Source organism: Poecilia reticulata, linkage group LG23 (genome assembly GCF_000633615.1).
Source record: "Poecilia reticulata strain Guanapo linkage group LG23, Guppy_female_1.0+MT, whole genome shotgun sequence".
NCBI classification, from domain to species: Eukaryota; Metazoa; Chordata; class Actinopteri; order Cyprinodontiformes; family Poeciliidae; genus Poecilia; species Poecilia reticulata.
This window is the reverse complement of record NC_024353.1, coordinates 10,088,318-10,110,279: the sequence shown is the minus strand read 5'-3', so window position 1 is coordinate 10,110,279 and position 21,962 is coordinate 10,088,318. Positions and strand designations below refer to the sequence as shown.

The window sequence follows — 21,962 nt, the reverse complement described above, 5'->3', positions numbered from 1 at the left end:
AATAATGAAATGTTTAAATTTCAGAAATGTATTAATTTTCTTTGTTCTTTTTAAAGAACAAAAATTTATTTTGTTGTTCTCAAGAGGAAAAACAAAGTTTCCTTTGTCCTTCAAGAAGATAATTTTAAAAAATCACATTTATACTCAGGTAGACTTTTTGAGCTACTCCTCCTGAAGCTCCACCTACATTACATTATTCATACATGAATAATGACATTCTTTATGCAATTCACTGCCAATGGTTATCAACTGAAAATTGGCTGTTTCCTTTCTCACACAGATGCGCCATATGACTGTGAGTGAGTGGAGGGGTGGATTTCTTTCCTTCCACTATAAACCGTCTTTGATAGCGATACTTTTTGCCCCAGGCATGTGAAACAACTGGAATCTTGGAGGGTAGAAAGACGTCGAGCCTGAGGGACAGAAACACAACAGAGTTCATGGCGCAGTGACTTCAGATAAATCTTGCCGAGTCAGCAGCCAGATCATCAAAACGATTCCTGGGGATTTTCTCAGGTGAGACGTTGCCTTGTTTTGCTGAACTTTTTTTTTTATATTTTATGTTCTCTACCAAAAGAAAACGGCTAATGCCACAGACCACCTTATCAAATCTCTCTAAATTTAATCTAAAATGTTATTCTCTCCATGTCTGAGCCAAAAGATCAAAAGACTTTATTGCAGCATTTCTATTTGGTTTTAACCATCACATATTCAGCGCTGGCATGCAGTGACATTTTAGAGGCAAACATCAAGTTGTTTTGTAAAGACTAGCTCTAGGCAGGCTTTGAGTTTGACTTGTTTTATTAGTTGCATCATAATGTGCAGTTAAAATCTTAAAAAACAAAATCTTTTGAGTGACACACGGACTGATTGTGTCCAAAAAATATGAGACTTTCAACTACTTCCCTTCACAAAGCTGTTTTTAGGAAAGAGTGTTTGAGTCTCTACCTATCACAGCACCACAGGTCATCAATCGATCGATATCCATCCATCCAAATCCAATCCAACCTAATTTAATTTTCAGAAAGCTGCAGCAACCAGTCCAGTCTCTCTGTTCTGATTGTCATATAAAAGATTAGAAACACCTTTATGTGTTGTTAGGGAACACCTTCATTTGTCACCTCAAAATTCATAATTTTCCGGTTTTGTAGTTGATTTTGTGATGTGACTACAATGCATGAGACAATGCAGAGGTGGGGAAAATCATCTAAATTGTCTGTTTTTTTGTCAATAAAAATGTTTAGATTTTTTTTATATATATATAGTTTTTTGTAAGATTAAATTGAGCCCAAAATTTAAGTTGGATTAATTGCCCAACCCAAGCTCTATGGTCTTAATTTCAATAATGAACAAGTATTGGACGTCATAAACTCAGACCTGGCTCAGTCATCTATCCACGCCGAACTGGTCCGGGTTCCTTTTATGGGAAAATGCTGCCTTTTACAATTGAACAAGCGCACTGAGAAACCACAGTGCACAACTTCTCCCAAATTGAAATGGAAAAAAAAAAAATGTATTGTGATATCTCTACTGGACTCCTTTTACCATCTTAATCCTGCTCCTGATCACCTGCAGGTTGTTGCAGTAGATAGTTCTCCTTCTTCAGCGTCTCCAGGTCGACTAACACCAAAACGTTTCCTCCTGTTGCGATCGGTATTTTTCACGTCGACCTCCGGCGAAGCGACTTTGCCTGCTGTCTGGTGCCACAAGCGCGAGCATTGCCACCTCTGTTCCAGCTCCCTCCGAGTCGAACAGAATCTCTTCTGTTAACCCTGCCAAAGACGAAGCGAGCGTGGGCAGATGGAAGAAGAACCCGGTTCGGAATGTTCCTTAGATCGCAAAGTTCTTTTTCGAGTTGGACAAGAGTGACCAAGAGTGAAAGCTGGTTGGTGCCAATGAATCAGCCGTCTAACGCTGTTGTGATGTGTTATTATTTTTGCCAACATCTGCTATAAAGACTCAAGGTTGAATTTGCCTCTAGGGCAGCCGTAATTGCTGTGCATATGTTGTTTATGCGCTGTGCTGGAGCAAGTTTAAAAAAAAAACAAAAAAAAAACAAGAGAGAGCCTGTCCTGGAAATAACTTCAGTCACGCATTTGTAGTTGAGTGGGGTAGTAAGCGGTTAATTAGTAAGAGTAATTGGCTTTGTACTCATGTTGCTCTTAAGCTGACTGAACACTTTTGATATTGATTTTGCACTGCTTTACGTGTATTTTTACCCCATGTGGCAGCTATAAACTGCTGCGTTTTAGTGCGATTTTATGTGACTCTACCAATTTAATGTGTAAACAACCCCACTGAGTCCGATGGATGGATCTGCCATGATTCTTCACCTGTATGATGCTAATTGTTCGCTAACATTTTCGCAAAACATCAGAATTTACGCTTCTTTTTTTTTAAATTTCCTCCAATTGCATTTCTGTCAACATTTGCTTGGGGGCCTGAATCTTTTACGCTCGACTAAAACACAAACTGAGGAGAAATGTAACAAAATAATTAGACTGACGTTTCTACCAAATGAATCCTCACTGCTGCTGAAGCTGAAGCTGAAGCTGAAGCTGAGCGTTGGTGAATGAAATGGTTACTGCTGTAGAGCCTGCACTGCTAAAGGAAGTTTCACATTTTTACATTTTGAGCTCAAATCTGAACATGTCACACAAGAGGAATCCTAAAATACAAACAGTTTGATCTGCAACAGTAAGTAAAACCCAGTGGTGCAAAAATTCAATGAAAATTTATATTTCTAGATGTGATTTTTTTATATATATATATATATATATATTTTTTTTTTTTTATGTATGAGCACAGATACATGTGTCACATGAATCATGCATTAACTAATGTATTTTTATCTTAAATAAATATGTGTCTTTAAATTAATTGCTAATTACACATAGCAATTATGACTTTGTTGAAAACATTAATATATTTAAGCTCCACATTACCAAAATAATTTTTTCTTATTAGACTTTACTGTATATTTGATTCAGGTTTTGATTAGGTCCTTGAATTTTAGAGTCATAAATCCAAACCTTACAAATATATTTCTTTATCAGCTTGTATTCGAATTACTACATATAACAGTGTAATACTGTAACAATTTATGATTAGTTGTTTTTAGTTTAATTTGTGTCACTTAGCATGAAGATCAAATAGAAATTCAAATGAACAAAAATGCTAAAAAAAAAAAAAAAACAATAAAAAGAACCTGGAGTTGATGTGGGGAGTGGATTGCAGGAGACATGAGTCGAATATGAATCAGAACAGGCGGTCCATCAATCATGTCTTGAAAAGGTAAATATTAGTTACACAGTGTCGTGGACGAGGGGCCCGCCTCCGATTATCTGAAGACGGGCAGGTGAGGCTGTCAGCCGGCTCTGTCCCCGTCAGAGCCGAGCACGAATCCCTTCAGAGAGCCTCCGACTTCTCACTTGTCAGATAACTAAAAACAGTCTGTCCTCGGGGATGGCCACCATCATTCTAATATATGCTGATTTGACTTTATGTTCCTCCGCCAAGGACAGAATACCACCTGCTGGAGGATCGGCTTTATGTGCATGTTTACGGGCATCTCCACTCCAGGGGCCTCGGCGTGAGCGAAGTCTTGCTGCTCCGCAAGGAGAAACCTGCCTTGCCTACTGCCACACCTCTCCGCTCATTTATCATAGTGACAAGTGAGCGAGGGGGAGCGCATCCTCACTTCCTCTCCGCTCACAGCCAGGCGACGTCTCCTCGCTGACAGATGGAGAAAATGAAACGCTGCAAAGAACGAATGACCAGAGTGTTGGCCAAACCGAGAGTTGCTGACATTTGGTTTTAGTCCCGTCTCCAGATGTTATCCCGAACTCTTCAGCGTCCCCTTGACCCTAAACTTAGAGTCGTAAAGTGCCGAGGTTAAAATATTCTCCAACAAAATGGGGGATAGCTCCAAGAAGCTAGCAAGAATATTTTGTGGAAGTATTTGCTTTTATCCCTGACCTGTCTGGTGTGTTTCTTTGTTTTCAAATATAGTAAAGTTGCTCCCAACAAGTTTCTCTAATCGTAGAAAAAATTATTGCACACCGAGATTCCGAGTCTTTGGACCTTCCTCAAAGCCCCTAAATAACTTTGGCTAATAATGGAAATATGGTTATTTTTTTAAAATAAAGATCAAAATGTTAAAGTTGCCTTTTTTTAAAAAGGTCAAGTAACCTTTTTTTTTTTTTTTTTCCAATAGTTCATGCAACTCCAAATAAGTTTTTGTTTGGCTGGACAAAGGGGGAAAAAAATCTCTTTGGATTGCAGAAGTTGTAGACCTGTGTCTTTGACCAAAGCAGTTTGGAAATTGTGACCAAAAAATATATTTTTTAATTCAGAATAGGATGGAAACATTATGTATTGATTTTCCTTTTTTTTTTTTTTACTTGAATACATCTCACTCTAATACGCAGCGAGTCTAAAGTGCTTCATAGTGACCACCGATGGCCTTCAAAATGACTTTGTGCCTCAATTGCAAACCAACAAGTTACAGAAAGTATTTTTTTCAGAAAGACTTGTTGGCTCACAATAACGCCTACATCTTTTTAATTGAAATATTTCATATTTAGTTAATTTTTGAAAATGTTGAAATATTTTTTCCATTTGAATTTAAAAAATCAATCTTTTGTGGCCCTCAAATACTAAGTTTGCATACCACTGCTCCTATGATAGTGATTTACCTTCTGAATTAGTGTTCTAACACAACACAGTCATTTGGCTTTACTTTTTTTTAAACAATAAAAGATATCATGTGGTCAGATGGTAGGTGAAAATTCTCTGAAGGTACAGTATCTAAAATGATATTTCTCAAGTCGCTTTTCATATTTTCTTTACTTTGTGCCTGAGAACCAGAGCTGTGGACTCGTGCTATGGCAGAGCTCCAGAACCAGACATCAGAAGGCTACATTATTCGTGCAGAACACTGATCACAATGTTGTTTTTATGCTTGTTCAGGAAGATTGCCAATAATACCAAAGTTGAGACGCATGACATGAGATGACAAAATAGTTTCCTCAGCAAAGCCGGCACGAAGGCACAACATGGAAGTACAGTAGAGTTAACTAGTTGGGGAGGGTGACACAAAAAATATGAGCAAAATACTTCGGACTAACCTCAAGTCAACAACTTGAAAACAGATCGCTAACTTTTGTGCTTTCCTCGAAATGGAGATTCCACATTATTGCGAATTTAAACACAAGCCTTACTTCACCCTCTTGTGCTCCTTTAGGTCTTCATCTTAATGCTCGGCATTTAACACAACAACCCTCCAATAAACTTACCTCCACACTTCCTGAGATCACATTACCGAGGTGGGCCGACTTTGCGCCGTTTGCACGCTCTCGATGGCTTCCCCCCTTTTCCTCAGCGCTCCTCTGATCGTTTGAAATTCAATTATGCTAATCAGGGCTAAGGTCGGGAACATACAGGCTCGCTGCTTCTCTTCTCCTCTGCTTCATCTGCACGCCTTTGAGAATAATTATTCTTAAAAGCGTATCATTTAGGCCTCTTTAGATAGACGGAGTAATCGGTGCACTTTGGAGTGCGGCGGAACCTGCTGTGCATAGGAAAGAACCAAATCGACTGCTTGCGGAAAGTTGTAAAGCGGCAATAGGCATTCAGCTTCGCCGATGGAATTTTGCTTTTCTCAATATTTTTTTTCGTGGTATAATGTTTCCAAAGCAGTGCGGACAGCAGCCACAGTAAGAGGAAATGATCTGTCTTTAGCCCAGATGGTGGTTGTTTGCTGGATTACTAGCTTAAATATTCTGTCATATTCAGTTTTCACTGATGTATTATCGTTATTTTTAACTACTTATACAGTCATTTAACCAGCTGCTCTGTCCCTGCTGAAGAAAGGAAATGCAATAGCATGATGCGGCCACTACCGTACTTCATGCTGGGAGTGTTCCGAGTATCGGTACTAGAAATTTTACTGCAGATATTTCTCACTTGACATATCTCCATGCAAATTCTCATCCAACTGGAGGTGAATGTATTCCTTGTATTACTTTTATCTTGTGTTGCTATATTCGTTTTCATACTTTGCTCAATCCTATTGTAAATTTCAGGAAAGCTTTTTTACTTTTACTTACTTTTTGTCCACTTGAGCAATTTTTGAAGAAGAAAAGAACAATTATCTAACATGCATTATTCTGAGCTATGTAACAAGAAATGGTCTTAATCCTGATTTGAAAACATACACCACCGCCTGATCTGTATCTCCACAGCTTGAAGTAACACTTGGCGCCATTTTCTCCCTGATAAATAACTGTATAAATCTAGCCTTTAGTTTTCACATTACGTTGTCAGCTTAAAGTGGTCTGCCAGCCTGAAACGCCACCGGTCCACGGCGCTCTATTTATATCAGGATAAACATATATAATATATATTCCGGGGGTATATGTTCTGTAATATTATTATATTAGGCGCCACCGCGTCTCGCCTTCATAATCATAATTCTGCAACCCCACAGCTGCTTCCAGACCGTGGGGCTGCTGCCAACTGGCATTTCTTTTCCACATTTGGAGGTAATGTGTTGAATATATTTGTTTAGATCTGTGGACTACGTTCAGGTCCTGTGACAACCTAAAGTGCCACTTGGAAATCCATTCCACTACAAAGAATTTAAACAGATAATGAAGGAAATAAAATAACTCGCTGCATCCCAAATTGTTAGTCTGGACGTTTGTTTGTTTGTTTTTTTCTAATCTTATGAAAAATAAGCTGCAAAAATTTCTCCAGGCTTCTCTGAAGGCGGTGGCTGGTTCCCGGCGGCTTAGAGCCAGCAGATTAATATTACCATCTGTCCCCATCAGTGCGACGATGTTGGAGTCGCTCAGGAACAGGACAAAGAACTGTACTTTTATTTATTTATTTTTTTAAAAGGGGTTGCCCATGTTCGTCTTACAATGTGAGACGTTTTTGTCTTTTGTTCTGGAAAATGAGCTTAACTTTCACTTCAAAATGCTTTGTGTGTTAAAAAAAATTGGAGCAGGGACTGTTGGAAACGACCTAATCCCTGGAAATTGATCAACTCTTTAAACTATATGATCATTTAGTTCTTTTGAATATATTATTATGACTTGTAATTGTTATAGAACAGGTTTTATGGTGGGAAAGCTTTTTAAAATGTACAGTTGGTTGCAGTGTTTTGCAAAAGTATTCACACACCTCCGTGCATTTTATAGGGATTTATTTTATATATGGACCAAAATTAAGTATAAAATTGTTTTGTGGAGGGAAAATAATATGTGATTTTGCTATGTTTTTATGTTAAATCTGAAAAGTGTGGCATGTTATTGTATTTAGCCTTTTAAAACTCTGAAATTACAGCTGCAAGTTAATTTGGTTGCTGCACTTTCAGGTTTGAAGGAACATTGTGGATAAATCAAAGGTCACATCACCAGTTTTTCAGATATTTAAAACAAAACAAAACAAAACAAAAAAAAACACAAATCAATAATTTTCTATATTGACTTATATGAAATGTTTATGTCATCATATGTTTTTCAGCTATATTGCCCACCTCTATATGTAAGGTTTTGAACCTTGACCAAAGTTTTGCATTTTTGCATTTTCTCACCAGAGCTGCTGCTTAAAGTTACTTGAGGTGTCCACTAATTTTATTTAGGTGTGTCAGACTTTAAGAGGCAAAAATACGAATGTGCGCCACACTTTTCTAAACTTTTTCACTAGCTCCAAAAACGCATTGAAGTTTGCGATTATCACAAGTATGACTACTTCAGCACGCAGCTTGGACATTTAAGCCAACGCAAGGCTGCATTTCTGAATCATCGTGCGATAAGTTGTGATATGTCTTCCACAGCCGTGATCTTTTACAGCATTTTATTCCTCAAGGGAAACCAGACTGTAGTAGTAGATATCCACGCCAGGCCAGCTGTTTCTGCATGGATTCTTTCTAAACTCAGTGGTCACTTAACGCGATTTGTAGTAATGTCACTTATTTACCTCACAGAGCCATGCCTCTTCCTCCTGCTCCAGTTGGCCACAGTGACTGATATCGTTGTGGGTTATCCACAGAGCGGGTAGGCAAGCCGAATTGCCTAATGTACTGTAGAGAACAAAATGTTTGTAAATGTATTATTTGGCTTGATGAGACTGCCTCGGGCGGTTGTGTACTTCCATTGTTTGCCCAAGCTGTGGCTTTCTGTCAGCACTTTGAGTCCATTATCGCCGCCGTAATTTTCAGCAAATAACAAGGAGTTAATGTACAGGCGAAAGCGGTAATGTGGCCAATATGGCGATATCAAATTTCTCAAAGTGAGCCCACTTTAACTGAGTATCTGCGACCGTATGAGAGCTTTAAGCAGCAGTGTCGGAATGTGATGACATTTACGGAGGTGGAAGCTTTGGCCGGGTCAAACATGCGGAGGTCATTCATGGTGAGTCTGGGCCGCACGCGCGCTCCGACCTGCCAAGAAGCAAAGACGACTTCAATAACTCGGCGAATCAGGGCTACAAAAGGCACAAGGAGGGCTGTCCTTGGGTGTGATGGATCGAGCAAAGTCAGCCTTACAACAGAGTGATACACTGGCAGTTGTTTCACACAACACTAAATTGCGCCAGCTGACCAGAAGCCTGCATATTTTACAGTATCAGTCACTGTCTGGTGGTTTGCAAGTAATAATAGGAAAGGTTTGTTTTCATGGCTTTCAACGAAGCAGTAAAGACAGAATTATATATGTATATTCTTGCTGCTTCTATTGTTTAAGGGGAAAAGAAGCAGCCAGGTGTTGCTGTTCAAAGGTACTTGATTGTTCGATGTTCAGCCAATCTGACCGCCAATGTAAAAGTAAGGAGTTTGGTGGTCTGGGACAAGCAGGCATGTGATAGAACACAGGCATGTGATAGAACACAGAACACCAGAGTCACTGATTCCACAATCTGAAACGGGTATTTAGAAACGGTTTGAGGTCCATCATTTCACAGGAAGAACGAGTGTTCAATTTGCTGGTTTGAGGTGTACAGTGATGTTTAACACAATGACAAGGGAGGAAAACACAACGGGCGATTTTTAGAGGAGAAATTTCTTCTAGCCACCAATGTAGCGAAGGTTATAAAGATTATTCAGTTTCCTTGAAGCATGCCAGCACGTAATAAAACAATGACAAGATGGGAGGGCATTTGCAATAACTTTAAAAAAAGAAATCGTCACCGGCCCATCAGTCTGAGAAAGTTTCCATATAAGTTGAAGGCCTTTAACTCAAGGCCGGACTTTAGAAACCTTAGTGAACAAGTTAGTTTATTAGAGAAAAATTAAACAGTTTACTTTGATTCTAATCTGCTGTTCCACCTCTTCTACAAGTTTGATTGGATCGAGATCTGGTGACTACAGAGGCCAGTGGAGTATAGAGAACTCATCGACAGGTTCAAGAAGCCAGTTTGAGGTGATTTGAGCTTCGTGATGCTCTGTTGCAGGGGGGCATCAGGAGACAGGCAACCTATAGCCACTTTGGCTGTAATAGGTGCTCCCTTAAGCCACCGTTTCCTGGGCATTTTACTCTGACATCAACAAGGCATTTCCACACACTCAACTGCCACCCTCAGGATATTGTCCTTAGACATTTTTTTTTTTTTTTTTACAAACCATTATCTGTAGAAATGCTCAGATCAGCCCATCTGATACCAATAACCATGCCCCATTCCTAGGATCTTTATTTTTTGTTAAATCTTCAACAAGCTTCAACAAGTCCACTTCTTCTGTATGCTGAGTAGTGATTGGCTAGTTTGATAAATCAGTTAAACTGGTGTTCCTGGTACAGTAGCTGGTGACTGTGTTGGATTTCTAGGTGCATCTTTCTGAGGATGCTAGAGGTTGGATTGGCTTGGAAGAAAGTTTAAAGAAAAGTCAGGAAAGTGAGACACGTGCTTTGACCACCATTGCTGTAATCACAGTATAACAAATCCATCTAGGCAGGATTGGCATGGTTAGCAGTAAAGCAGATCGTTCAGCTGACAATTTGACATTTTAAAAGTTAACGCACAAATTGGTTTATGGTTATCTGTAACAGATGAAAGTTTATGAAAAGAGACATACGTGATAAAATCGGGCAATTCCACATGTAAAATATCAGTTAAAAATGGCTTAACTTACATTTAATTTATAGAAATTATAAGTGTTACTATTTTTTTTTCTTCACTGGATAAATAAATTCAAGTTAAAACCTATGTTAGGATTTGTCTTGAATGCTCAACAAGGGAGTTTAATCAAAAAATAAAAGCTATTTTAGCAAATCTTTAACAACGGTTCCTAGAATACTCCAGTACACCGGATGTACTTTCTTTTACAACAAACAGGTTTTCTGCTCAGACCAAGCTTCCATATTTTACTTGAAATCCAATAACTCTGGAGGAAAAAAAAATACATGTTTGTGGTTTTATTTGATTTGCAGCATCTGGGAAGACTGGTGTCTGAGAAACAGTCATGGGTTTCTATTCAATTTCTCTGAAAAATCACTTTCACCTTTTTTTTTTTATTCCTTGTCATGTAGATTCCTTTGAGGAGAGCTGGAGAACCCTTTGAATTTCTTTTTCAATGTTAGAAAAAAAATCTCTCTCAAAAATGTTTTTTCTGTGCAAAAGTTGCAAAATCGGGTGAAGCAGAAAATAATAATAATGTGACGGAAGGGAAAAACGATATCTTATCCTGTTTGTCCTTTGTAGAAAACGAGCTAATGATCTGGAAAAGAACATTACAACAAACCAAAAACAACATACAGTCATATTGAATCAAGCAGAATATTTTCCTTTTTTTTTTTGCATGTTTGTGGTTTGGAGAATGTGTCTTTTAACACCTTACTTCACGTAGTGTCAGGATTGGTGTTGGTCCTTGTCTTGTTAGGACCTGTCAAAACAAAAGCACTTCCTTTTTTTCTGCAACACAGAATTGAAATGAACTAAATAAAGTCTTTTTTGTAGTTTGAACACGTCGCCACTGCCACACGGGCCTCCACATGCCGAACATGTAGAGCCATTTTATTTCAGCTGTGGACTCTTGCTCGGTGTCGTTGCTTGGATACGATGATAAAAAAACTTAAAAAAGCAAGACATTACAGCAACCATTGAACAAAGTGGAGCCGTGCAGAACACCACCAGCCTGGCTACCTCTTGTCAGTCTGGCCTACAGCTTGGTCACTCACCGCTGTGGAATGGCATCGCATTCCTCAGCCTGCATGTGTTGCCAGTCAGTGCAGGTTGGTATGTGCATAGAAATTGCCTGTTTTGTTCCTTTAGTAAGAAGTACACAGCTCCAAACCATCACACTTCCTACACAAAAGTTGTTTTTTTTGTTTTTTGTACTGCAGAAAGGATTTTAGAAGTTTTGTGTGTATAAATATGATGGAAAATTTTGCATTTTCCTTTTTCAGGTGAAGTAAAAAGAATATTACAAATGTCTGAGATTTATTGCCAAGAATCCTTGTTAAAACAATAAAAAACAAATCCCATAAAAAACAATTTTTTTACCTTGTAATACCAATATATAAGCCGTTGCTGAACGGGGCTTTCCCAGTATTTCAGCTTTAAATTGTAAAATCACAACGAGGTGTCTTTAACAATCTGGCCACGTGGGGGTCAAAGTACTTTAAATGCAGTGATACTTTGAAATTTTTTCTGATTGTGTGCTAAATATTGCTGCATTTTCCTGAACAGCTGATCCACCAACACTTTCCAAAGTCTGCCAATGCGTTTACGAATGCTGGGTATGAAGAATACAACAATACATTCCTGTTGTTACTGAAATAAGTAACTCCACAGTACCAAACAGAGTCCTTCTATGTAATTCTTTGCATTAAGTTATTTAATGACCACTTGCATGAGCGCCTACGTCCCAAGTACAGATGGCATTGGACCCGCTTTTTAAAACAAAAAACCCAACCATTTCCACAGGATGTATAATAATTGATATTTGTTAATTACCTCAGTTTTCCCACAGGGATGCATAGATAAACCATGAAGAAATGAACATTTTCTGTGACGTTTGTGAAGCCTTTATGCGAGAGTTCCTCCATTGACTGGCACTGAAGCTAATTTAAAACGAGCAGTTCTGAATTATCCATGGCCCAGTGGAGTGGTAAACATGCAGTTTGTAATTAGGCAACAATAACAAATGCTGCATTAAAACTCAGGGGTACATCATTTTGTCCGCCCCTGATAAAGAAAAGGTTTGAATTAACTGTAGGGGAACGCTTGGAAAATGTGCTTCCCACGACAGTAAAAGCAGGCAATTTAGCAAGAGAAATGCCAACGCCAGTGAGTGACAGAGGTATGTGTTAATATCGTTCTAATGCAGCGTGGAGGCAATAAAAACTAAAATTGGATGGGGGCTAAATTCATTTCAGGAAGTGCTGAAAAGAAAGATCTACATCCAAAATGTCACAGCGGATATTGAAAGAAGATGGAGTGTCAAAGGCAGCGCGACCTTGTCAACTACATCAAGGCACCTTGAGTCGCCGGCTATTAATGTATTCCAAACACAGACACGGTTTCTGAGAGACCAGCTGTCCCTGGCTGTAGTCCAGCCGCCAATCATCTCCCGAAGACAAGCGGATTCAGAAGTTGAGCCCCAGGCAGAGCTGAGCCAGGGAACGAGCGTGATGGAGAACCCGCTGGGGGGACACAGCAAGAAATGAGAGGAAATAAAATGTTGATTTCAGAAAGTGAAAGATAGGCTTCAGTGGAGTTAAAGCAACGGAGTCTGCAAGAGAAACCTTGGCCTTTACGGAAAGATTAAAAAAAAACAAGAGAAGTAAGTGCAAACAATTGAGAGTCTTATATCAGCATTAGCTGAAAGAACAATCAGAGGAAGAAGCCATTACTCTAAGGGCAAAAAGAAGAAAGCTAGATTATAGTTTGCACGTTTTTAGAGACATCTTGTGGTCTGAAGAAAATCGTACTAAAGGAAAAAAGGAATCTTTTGTAACTGAAGACAAAATCCAACTTGCAAAGTATAAAGGTGGATGTATCATCGGTGGAGTTTTGCTACAAGAGTGAGTGTTGCACATCTGAAAAATATGGCAAAATCAGGAAAAAAAACCTTAAACATCTCGAGACATGAGCCAGGAAATTCAAGCTTGGCAACAAAAAGATCTTCCAAATGAATAATAAGTCACATGACATAAAAGGCAGTTTTACCATCTACAAAAAATGTATGCACATCTGACTTTGAATTAATACATTTTATTTATAAAGTGCTTTTCATGACACTCAAAGACACGGTTCAATAACAAAAGCAACAACATGAAATCAGATAATCAACATTGACAGAGATTTTAAATAGGTGATTTCGAGTAGCGAAGTAAAGGGAAAAATTATTTAATTGCCTTGGCCTTCAGAAAATACAAATTTTTGTTGGGAAACAGTAAAAGTTTAGCCTGATTTTGTGGTTTTATGCATGCGCAAACATCTGCTTTTTGATATTAGTAAAATTTAATCAATAACTAAAATGGGGTTAGTCACATATATATTTTATTTTCTGACCACCATGTTTTTTCCTCCACAGCTCCGTCTTGTATTTAGATCAGTAACTGCCATGAGAGTAATTCCCATGTTAAACAGTTACTCCACCGTGTTGATGGTTCACTTTCTTGCTCTATTTACTGTTTATTTTTTTCAGCTGGAATAAAAGAAGAAAAATCGTCATCCCAGACTAAACTTCTGTGAGACATTTAACTCAGATCTGTCAAAACACAAAAGTATGTTTCACCCCTTGCAAACTGGAAGCGGGAGAGAAGAGGGAAACGGTGCAAACCAAACCCTAAAAACAGGCAGTCTCCAAGCGATAAAACAATAACGCGGCAGAGGCAGGAGGTCAGACTAGAACAAGAAGCTAAACATCCTCTGAGCCACGGTTTGAAATTTAATCACGCCTGCTATTTTTATTTTTTTTTGGATGCGACTACCATCCAAAATTGTCCTGTGTGGGATTCACAGGACAATCCCACACAAGTTAAACCCCAGGCAGATAACGGCCACATTTTGATTTTCTTCAACAATAATTGAAACGGGATCAGCCGTGTTTATTCACAAAGATGGAACGCAACTCAAATTTCACTTTGTTCCCAGAATGTGATTTAGTTGCTTCTCTCGTCTTAGAGTTCAGGATGAAAGTTCATACATAATACAAGATAGCAGATAAAATTATTGTATAACTTGATTTTTTTTCTTCTTCTTTTTTAGGAAATTTTAACGGAACAAACTCATATCTTTTTTTGGGGGGGTAGTCAGAGGACAGGCATCGAGGTTTTGAAACTGTCCTTGAAACCAGTAGCAATAGCTTCAAGTGGAATGTGACACGTGTCTCGGGGGTTTGACGGTATTAATCCATCTGCCAATCACCACGGGCGACCGGTCCACTGAGGAACCCCGAGTGTGTTTATTAATTAAGACGCTGTCATGCTGAGCGTAGAAGTATTTGGTGCACAACAAGACAGTATCATTATCCCGGCCACTAGGCCTGCAGCTGAACGCTTCTGTTATTCAAGTCGCTTCTTCTTTTTTCCCCCTTTATCTTGTTGCTCAGTGACATTTCAGGCAGGTTGGTTTATGAAGTAATGTCATCTGGCAGCAGGAGTTTTTCCATAACTGTAAAATAATAGCGTTGTAATGACATAAGAAAAAAAGAACTATTTCTGTTGCACGGGCATTAATATTCCTCGCTGTTCCGGTCTGTATTGTCAAAGAGACGGTGAGATGTCAATATTTCAGAGAAATGGAGCGTCTTTGATTGAAGGCGGGATGTTGGAAAAGGACATGAACAGAGAACATTTGGACGAACAAATGCTAAAGAGAAAACGCAAGAAGATCTTGAAATAAACTTGAAGAACATTGCAGAGTCATTGCAGAAATTCCATACATTAAGTGAAACTGCATTAGCTCAATTTGAACACATGTTTCTAGTGTTTTCATTTATTACGCAAGACCATAAGGGAAAAAAATCTTATTCGTTATACTAATGTCATGGAATTGAGTCGATGAAATAAACTTTTGTTGATGATATTCTGAAATACATTACAACGTGGACAAAATAAACATTACTTTAATTTCAATTTGTCTTAATTTAACGCCAAAATCTTAAACTAAGTTTGTTGCTTACAGAAGTGCTACTGTTCAAGTGTCTTCTTGCACTTGAACATGGAGGATGCAGCACACTGAGGACAGAAAGCTTAGTGCGAACCAACTGACTGTGTTTCTACAGTTGAAGTGTATAAAGAATGATTTTAATGTGACTCAGTGACAGGGCCTCGGCAGAAAAATGAGGCTACCTTCCCCCCAAGGGTTTCTGTGTTTCAGCTGATAATTGAAAATAATGTAAAAATAGTCATGGACTGCGGACATGGGTTAACTCTCGGAGGACGGAGGACTAAGGTCAAACTCTCTCCTTTTACTTTTAATTTCCGTATGATTAATTAAACAGCCAGAGTTGGGTGGGGAACATGTTTTACACTTGGTGTTGGATGTTCTTCGTTGATTTCAAAAGTCAAATTGATTTAGTAACAAAAGAGCGTGGATTCCTGGGGGTGAAGGAAATTAGACGCAAGGGTTACACATAATAACGGTAATTACAGTCTGTCCCACATTAATGGAATGTGGTCAAACTTTTTTTTTTATTCCTTTCTCTTTGTAACTTTACATCTTCGCTCTCCAGATCAAAGCTCTCTAAAACGTCACGAGTGTTTGTACAAGCACATTATTGACTCGTCTCGATTGTCTGGGTTTCACTCATCAAAGTCCCTTTTAAAAAAAATACAGACTAGCAAAATATTCTAATTAGTGTTTCAACCTCTAATCTTCCTTTCTAATCTTTAAAACCTTAAAATCTGTGATGCAGCCAAAGTAATCTTGCTTTAATTCCCTCAGTGATCAGCGAAATGTGTATCTAAGTAAAAGCTGCAATAGGATTACTTTCATAATGAGCATAATTACACAACAACACGGCACTCTTCCCTGTAATTGAATTAAAACATATGATGTAGGCTTAAAATCTGCAACATTTTTATTCTGTCTCTGGAAATGTTTTTCTTTTTTCGTTAAGCCACGATTAGAAAGTTCCATTCAAGTTGTTTCACTCTCGTTTCAATCTGCTTGATTATCAGAGTAAGAGGCTTTCACACAGTGTAAGCATCATAATTGTCAGACAGTGGAAGACAAACATGCACAGTGTGCATCTATAAAACCTAAACAACGGCAAGGTTAGCTGGTATGAGGGAGGCGAGAATCTCAACATCAAACGTTCCATCAGTCATCCACATTAAAACCATCCCACCGTTTTGCCTCTGCTCAGTTATGCATCGGCTCAACGAGCCCTAAGGTGCTCTGCGGTATCCGTCACCTAGCCTGATTAGCAGCAGATGCTTTCAACATTTAGGGTTTTCAAGTTCATTACAGCTGATGTTGTTTTTAATTTTTTAAAAAAATAAATGACGTAAAAAACTGAATCAAAACATTGCTTAGTTTGAGTAGAGTGTGGCGCCCCCTCTGACCTGGACACAAGAAACAGTTTTGTGCCAAACAGCCATGTCTTCTTCTGTGGTGGGTCTGCCTGAAGCTGTTGTACCTTAGCTTGTCTGTGTTTAATTGGATAATGTTTGGGATACAAAGGTGACGCCCCAACACAATACAGAAACGCACATGACTTTTCGGACGGGGGGCTGTCTTGTTGAAACTGCACTGTGCCAACAGGGTGATAGTAATCACTTAATCACTACGAGGGGGTTATGAGGTCGTACGCTCTGATTTCCCCTGTAAAAGGCCGGTAGTAACAAAGCGTCGGTTCCTCCACATTGCCAGCAGAATAGGTCCTTCCATACTTGGGCATGATTGTTGTCATGGTAATGCAAGGTTTATCCTTGAGAATTATTTGTAGCCAGCTGCTGCTGATGTTTGAAGGCAGTCTTGGGATGAAATAGTGACCTGATAGTCCTACTGATGTCAGTAGATGAGAACAGGGTCGCAAGGGTTGTGGAAATACATTGCTGTGAGAGAATTTAGCGCCTCATAGATTTATTCTGTTTTAATTGTTACAATGAAAATTCAGTTCCTAGATGACGAACTCATCTAATGAAGCTGCATTATGTAACTTTTGTAAACGGTATATATATGTTTTTATATATATATATATTTATTGTACCTGTTACCATGTCATGACAGTATAACTTGATAGATAAAATCAAGCTCTTCTGCCTCCTCCTTGTAGTCCCACAGCCATCTTCAGAAATACCCCTTTCCTGGTCAGAAATAACCAATCAGACCCAGGAGGAGGGTCTAAGCACTGTCAATCAAGTTTGTGTACGCGCTGGTCAATGTGCTTAAAGTGGAAAAACAACTTACTGTTACAGGAAAACTGCTTGTCCGCAATGATCTGTGTCCATGCTAACTAGCCTGGGCATTCTCAATGTGGGGAATTATCTGTAGCATAGCAGAGAGCAAAGGTGAGGGTGTGAGCAACATGTTACACCAGAATGATTGACGGCGCTAAGACCCTCCTCCTGGCTCTGATTGGTTGTTTGTAGTTAAGTGGTGTGATTGGTTGTTTGTAGTTAAGTGGTGTATCGAAGTAGAAGTAGTAGTATTGGAGTATTGGTCTCATATTATACTATGGAAGTGTGAGTCAGATACATAGGCACTTGAACAGGGAGAACAATGATTGCGGGAATAACTACAGTTCCATATCATTTGCAAACATTACAGTCGGGATGTAAAATGGATTTATGACGTAAGGTGGTTAGAGTGTGTGAGTATGTTAGCTGTTAACTTGACAAAGTAGTTTAAAAAGACTAAATTTCTCTAAGAAGTGGCTGAAAATTTAACCCCTAACATAAAACAGCAGCAGAATAATTGTAAAACTTCACACTTTCATCTGTTTGGTATTGTTTTGTGGTGCTATTAGTTTGTCACAGCTGGAGAAAATGCAGTTTGTTTTAACCAAATAAGTATCTGATAGATGCCACCGCCATGAAGAAACACTATTGCTATGCATAGTAAATAGCGCACAGAGATGCTGAGGGTGATTGTTTGTAGAACCCGAACGTTTCTTTCCACATAACAGACCAATGTTCCCTACATGTTGTTTCAGTAGACCGTTCCCTCTCCATGGTGTTTCCCACATCTTGTGAGTTAATGAGTGGACTCCAGCACCCGGCTGCAACCCTGACTAGTATTAAGTGGCTTTAGGAAATGGTTAGGCCTTCTCGCCATCTCTTCCCCAGGAAATGAGTGCATACTTATTTAGCATTAGACTCATTGTGACAGAAATACGCACCGAGTTGACAATTCGTCCATCGCTAGGCGATCCAGTTCAGATTTTCACATCCTTATGGCAGGGCACATAATGTCCTGAGCAGAGGTCAGCATGGTCAGCCTGACCCATCAGCAGATATATAACAGATATAATTAAAACTACGCCGCTCCTACCATTTGGCCAATTTTCCTGCTTTTACCGCAGCCACTTCAACAAATTGACCGATGCCATTCATTATTGCTAGCTGTTTTAATTCTGTTGGGAGATTGTTAGGTATTTCCAATTTGTTATAAAATGTGTAATATTTTTTTTTAAAAACTGAAAAAAGTAAAACAAAACTCAAGCCCATAATGTCTGTGTGATTGACATGAGAATTTATTCATACACTTTCAAGGTCTCTCAAGCATTTACTCCGCAACACTTCAAAAGCTTCCAGAACACACTGAGTGGGTGCATGATTAATGTCATTTACCGCTAACCATCCTTACTTCCTAATGTACGCACTGTAATGCACTCCAACTCTCTGCTCTCGTGGAGTTTAAAAGGCTTTCAAGTTGTTGTATTTGATTTCCGCAGGATTTTTAATGTGCCTGCTTTCCAGTGGCAAGCCGCAAATGCTCAGGCCCCCGCTGCCTCGCATTAATGCAGCCTCTAAAGCTGTTGTGAGCCTGATTGAGCAGTCCATCTTACTGCCTTTTTCTTCTTCTTTTTTTTCTCCAACATCTCTCAGGCTTAACTAATGCAGGCAAGGAGACATCAGACTTGTACAGATCATAGAATTGTATGCAGCTGCGCGTCATTCCCGGTGTGGTCGAAGTAGCGGTCACGCCGGTGACAGATTTGATGTGCGGACAGAGGCACAATGTAGTGTAAAGGAAATAATGCTTTGTAAGTGGTTCAGTCTCCCGACTTCCAGCGAGATCTGTCAAACTTTTGAAGTTGGCAAAAGGAAAAAAAACAAAAAAAAAACTTTCCAATATCAACAGCCTCTGTAATCTACAAACACAGCAGACTTAGAGTTGCTAGCGGGAGCCACAGCTGAGGTGAGATCCAAGGCAACTTCTGAATTGTCAGCTCAGACACAAACAGGAACTCGCGTAGGGACCGACCCTCCCAATCCTTGTAAGATGTAGACTCACCATCAGGCATAAGCGTCCCTCCCCTCCCTGCCTGCCTCACTCCCCCAAAATGTCTCTCTTCTCATGCAAACGGTAGCAGATAGACTTGTGGGGTTTATTGTCAAGATATCACAAAGACAAAGAGCCAGCCCCCTCTTGGGATGACTGAGCTTGATCAAAGCAAAGCTTTGTTCCAAGTCGAGATCACTTTTCAACTTCTTGAGCTAATGAACAGTTTATACAGCCTAATGAAGTCATCAGTGGCTAGCGAAAGTGACAGTGTTTTTGGTGTTGCTAAACAGCACATTCTCAGAATAACATTGTTAAAGTATCGCTTTGCTAGGCGGCAGCAGCGGCGGCGCCGTAGAATGAAAAAGTGGGAAATGATTTCACACTCTGTCTCCGCTCCCATCACAAGAACAAGCATGTCAAGGATAATCAATGTTCGCGTGTCTTTGGATCATTTAGTTCCTCCCGTATGCCAGTCGGTTTATGAGAAAATGTCAGATGCAGAAATGTGCAGATGATCTGCCTCCCACATACTCAGAGCTGTCGCTGTGCTCCCCACTGCCTCCCCCAGCAGTCCACTTGGCCATAATGTTAATGTGAGACAAAGTATAACTGCAGTTGTCCATTAATCTAAGGTTGATCACCATTCATTAGGGGGTGCATACGGGGAGCCCATTGAAACGGTCTCTGTGTTGTATTACAGCATATTACACAGCGGCTTGATGGCCGGGTTTACAAGAAAGCTGCGATCATATTAATATAATAATTCTTATTCGGATCGGAACCTCCAGCTGTACCAAAATGAACAGTTGTTAGAACAGTAATTATAGTGAGAAACACATTTTATTTTGTAACTGATCCATTTAAAGTTCTATACATGACAATGGATTATGATTACGGAAAGCAATGCTCTGTTTAGAGAATTAGCTGCCGCAGTTGACTGTGCATTAGTTTAAATTCTAGTAGAGACACCAACATGCTGACGGGAAAGTTAAACGCAGATGTTACTTTGGACAAGCATAACCATGCTAAGATGATAATTGTAAAGTAAAACAGAAATGTTAAAAGCCCGTACATACTCCGCAAGAGCTTTGAAAAGCTGAGCCTTCTTTCTTACCGCACATGTTGATGTACGGTTTGGGATCTTTGAGGGTGGAGAACAACAAATGATGGATGCAGCAGTCCGCATCATTTGTAGACAAGACGAGAGCTATGTCCTTTAGCAAGATGTTGCTGACTGATTTCTTTTTGCCGTGGCAAGATGGGTGTTTTAAAAAGGCTTTTATGGCCACAGATGTCAGCGCAACTACTTTCCCCCACAAAATCTATAATCCTGTTGGGTACAGGGAGAGTGACGAAGAATTTATTGATGGCAGGTTCTCTGAAGTGTTGCCCCGACTCATTAAAACTCTCCATGTGTGCAGGGACTAATTCTACTGCATAGTCCTTCACAGAGGATAGCATGATCTTGTGGACTTGCATATGGGAAGTATAAATACTAAGGGCTTCTTCTTGTCCTGCTAATCTGTGTTCTACTAATGTTTGGTATGTCTTGGCGAGGCATGGTATTTTTCTGACAGTAGACTCGAGTGAAGAACTGTACATTGTGTAGTTCAGCTACTTTCTGGATTATCTCTAGGCTGGACAGTGTTTTTCATCTAAAGGGCAAAAAGATACTGTAATGTTTTTGGTTGTGTTTTTGCAACACAACCAAGCGCATTCTTCTTTTGGCAATAACATGCATTCTCTTCTGAGCTTTAGGAAATCTGAGGAAATCATGAAAAGTTCGAAATACAAGTCAGTACTGACCTAACACCGTTAGATATTTTTCAGCATCACTACGAGTCCCAGCTTGCATCGAGGTCAGCAAAAGAACAGCTTCACCACGAAAGAATGTATGTCTGTGATTGGTCAGGTCAGGCTCCAGAGCCTAATCTGACAAGAAATCTATGGAGTTGGCCAAAAAAAAAAAAAGGCCATGCACAACAGATGCCCTCACAATCTGGTAGATTTCGAGAGGTTTTGCAAGGTAGAGTGTTCAAATACTGTCAAAATATTGGATGCCGACAGACTGCAGGGAAAGGAAACCGAATGCCGAAATTGAATCAAACGGTGATTCAACAAGGTATTTGTTTAAGGATGTGAAACCCGGTTATTGCAGCTGTTTTTGTTTATTTGTATCTTTCCTCCAGGCAGATTGGCCTGTTTTTCAGTTGAACTGTCCAGGAAATGCGTTCATTTAAAGGCCTCCTGACAACGACAAACTTTTTTAAACAAAGATGTGTTGACTTGTGGGATCCACTATACAATAAATTACGAAGCGTTGTCAAAGTGCGTTAATTGGAAGGACAAAAACCTCAAAACATTTTTACTTAGATGTTTCCATTGTTATTTTAAACTATCTTATTTTCAGTTAAATCCATTTTGACTGAGCCTAAAACCAGTTCTAAAGTGTAAACGGTTTTGTTGACGGTCTCAAAGTCAAGTCGTTCATGACGATGAAGCATGAAGCAAACTCTCCAGTTGAGGAAAATCAGACATCTTCCATTGTTGAGTCATGC

General features: G+C 39.4%; 1 protein-coding gene across 1 annotated transcript in view; it reads left to right on the top strand.

The window, feature by feature from the left end:
• The first annotated feature begins 337 nt into the window (after positions 1-337).
• The window catches only part of cald1a (caldesmon 1a), a 134,452-nt gene continuing 112,827 nt past the window's right edge, over positions 338-21,962 (top strand). Inside the window, exon 1 of the mRNA XM_017302820.1 lies at positions 338-516. The gene's annotated coding sequence lies outside the window, so the exon portion shown is untranslated. The remainder of the gene's footprint in view (positions 517-21,962) is intronic.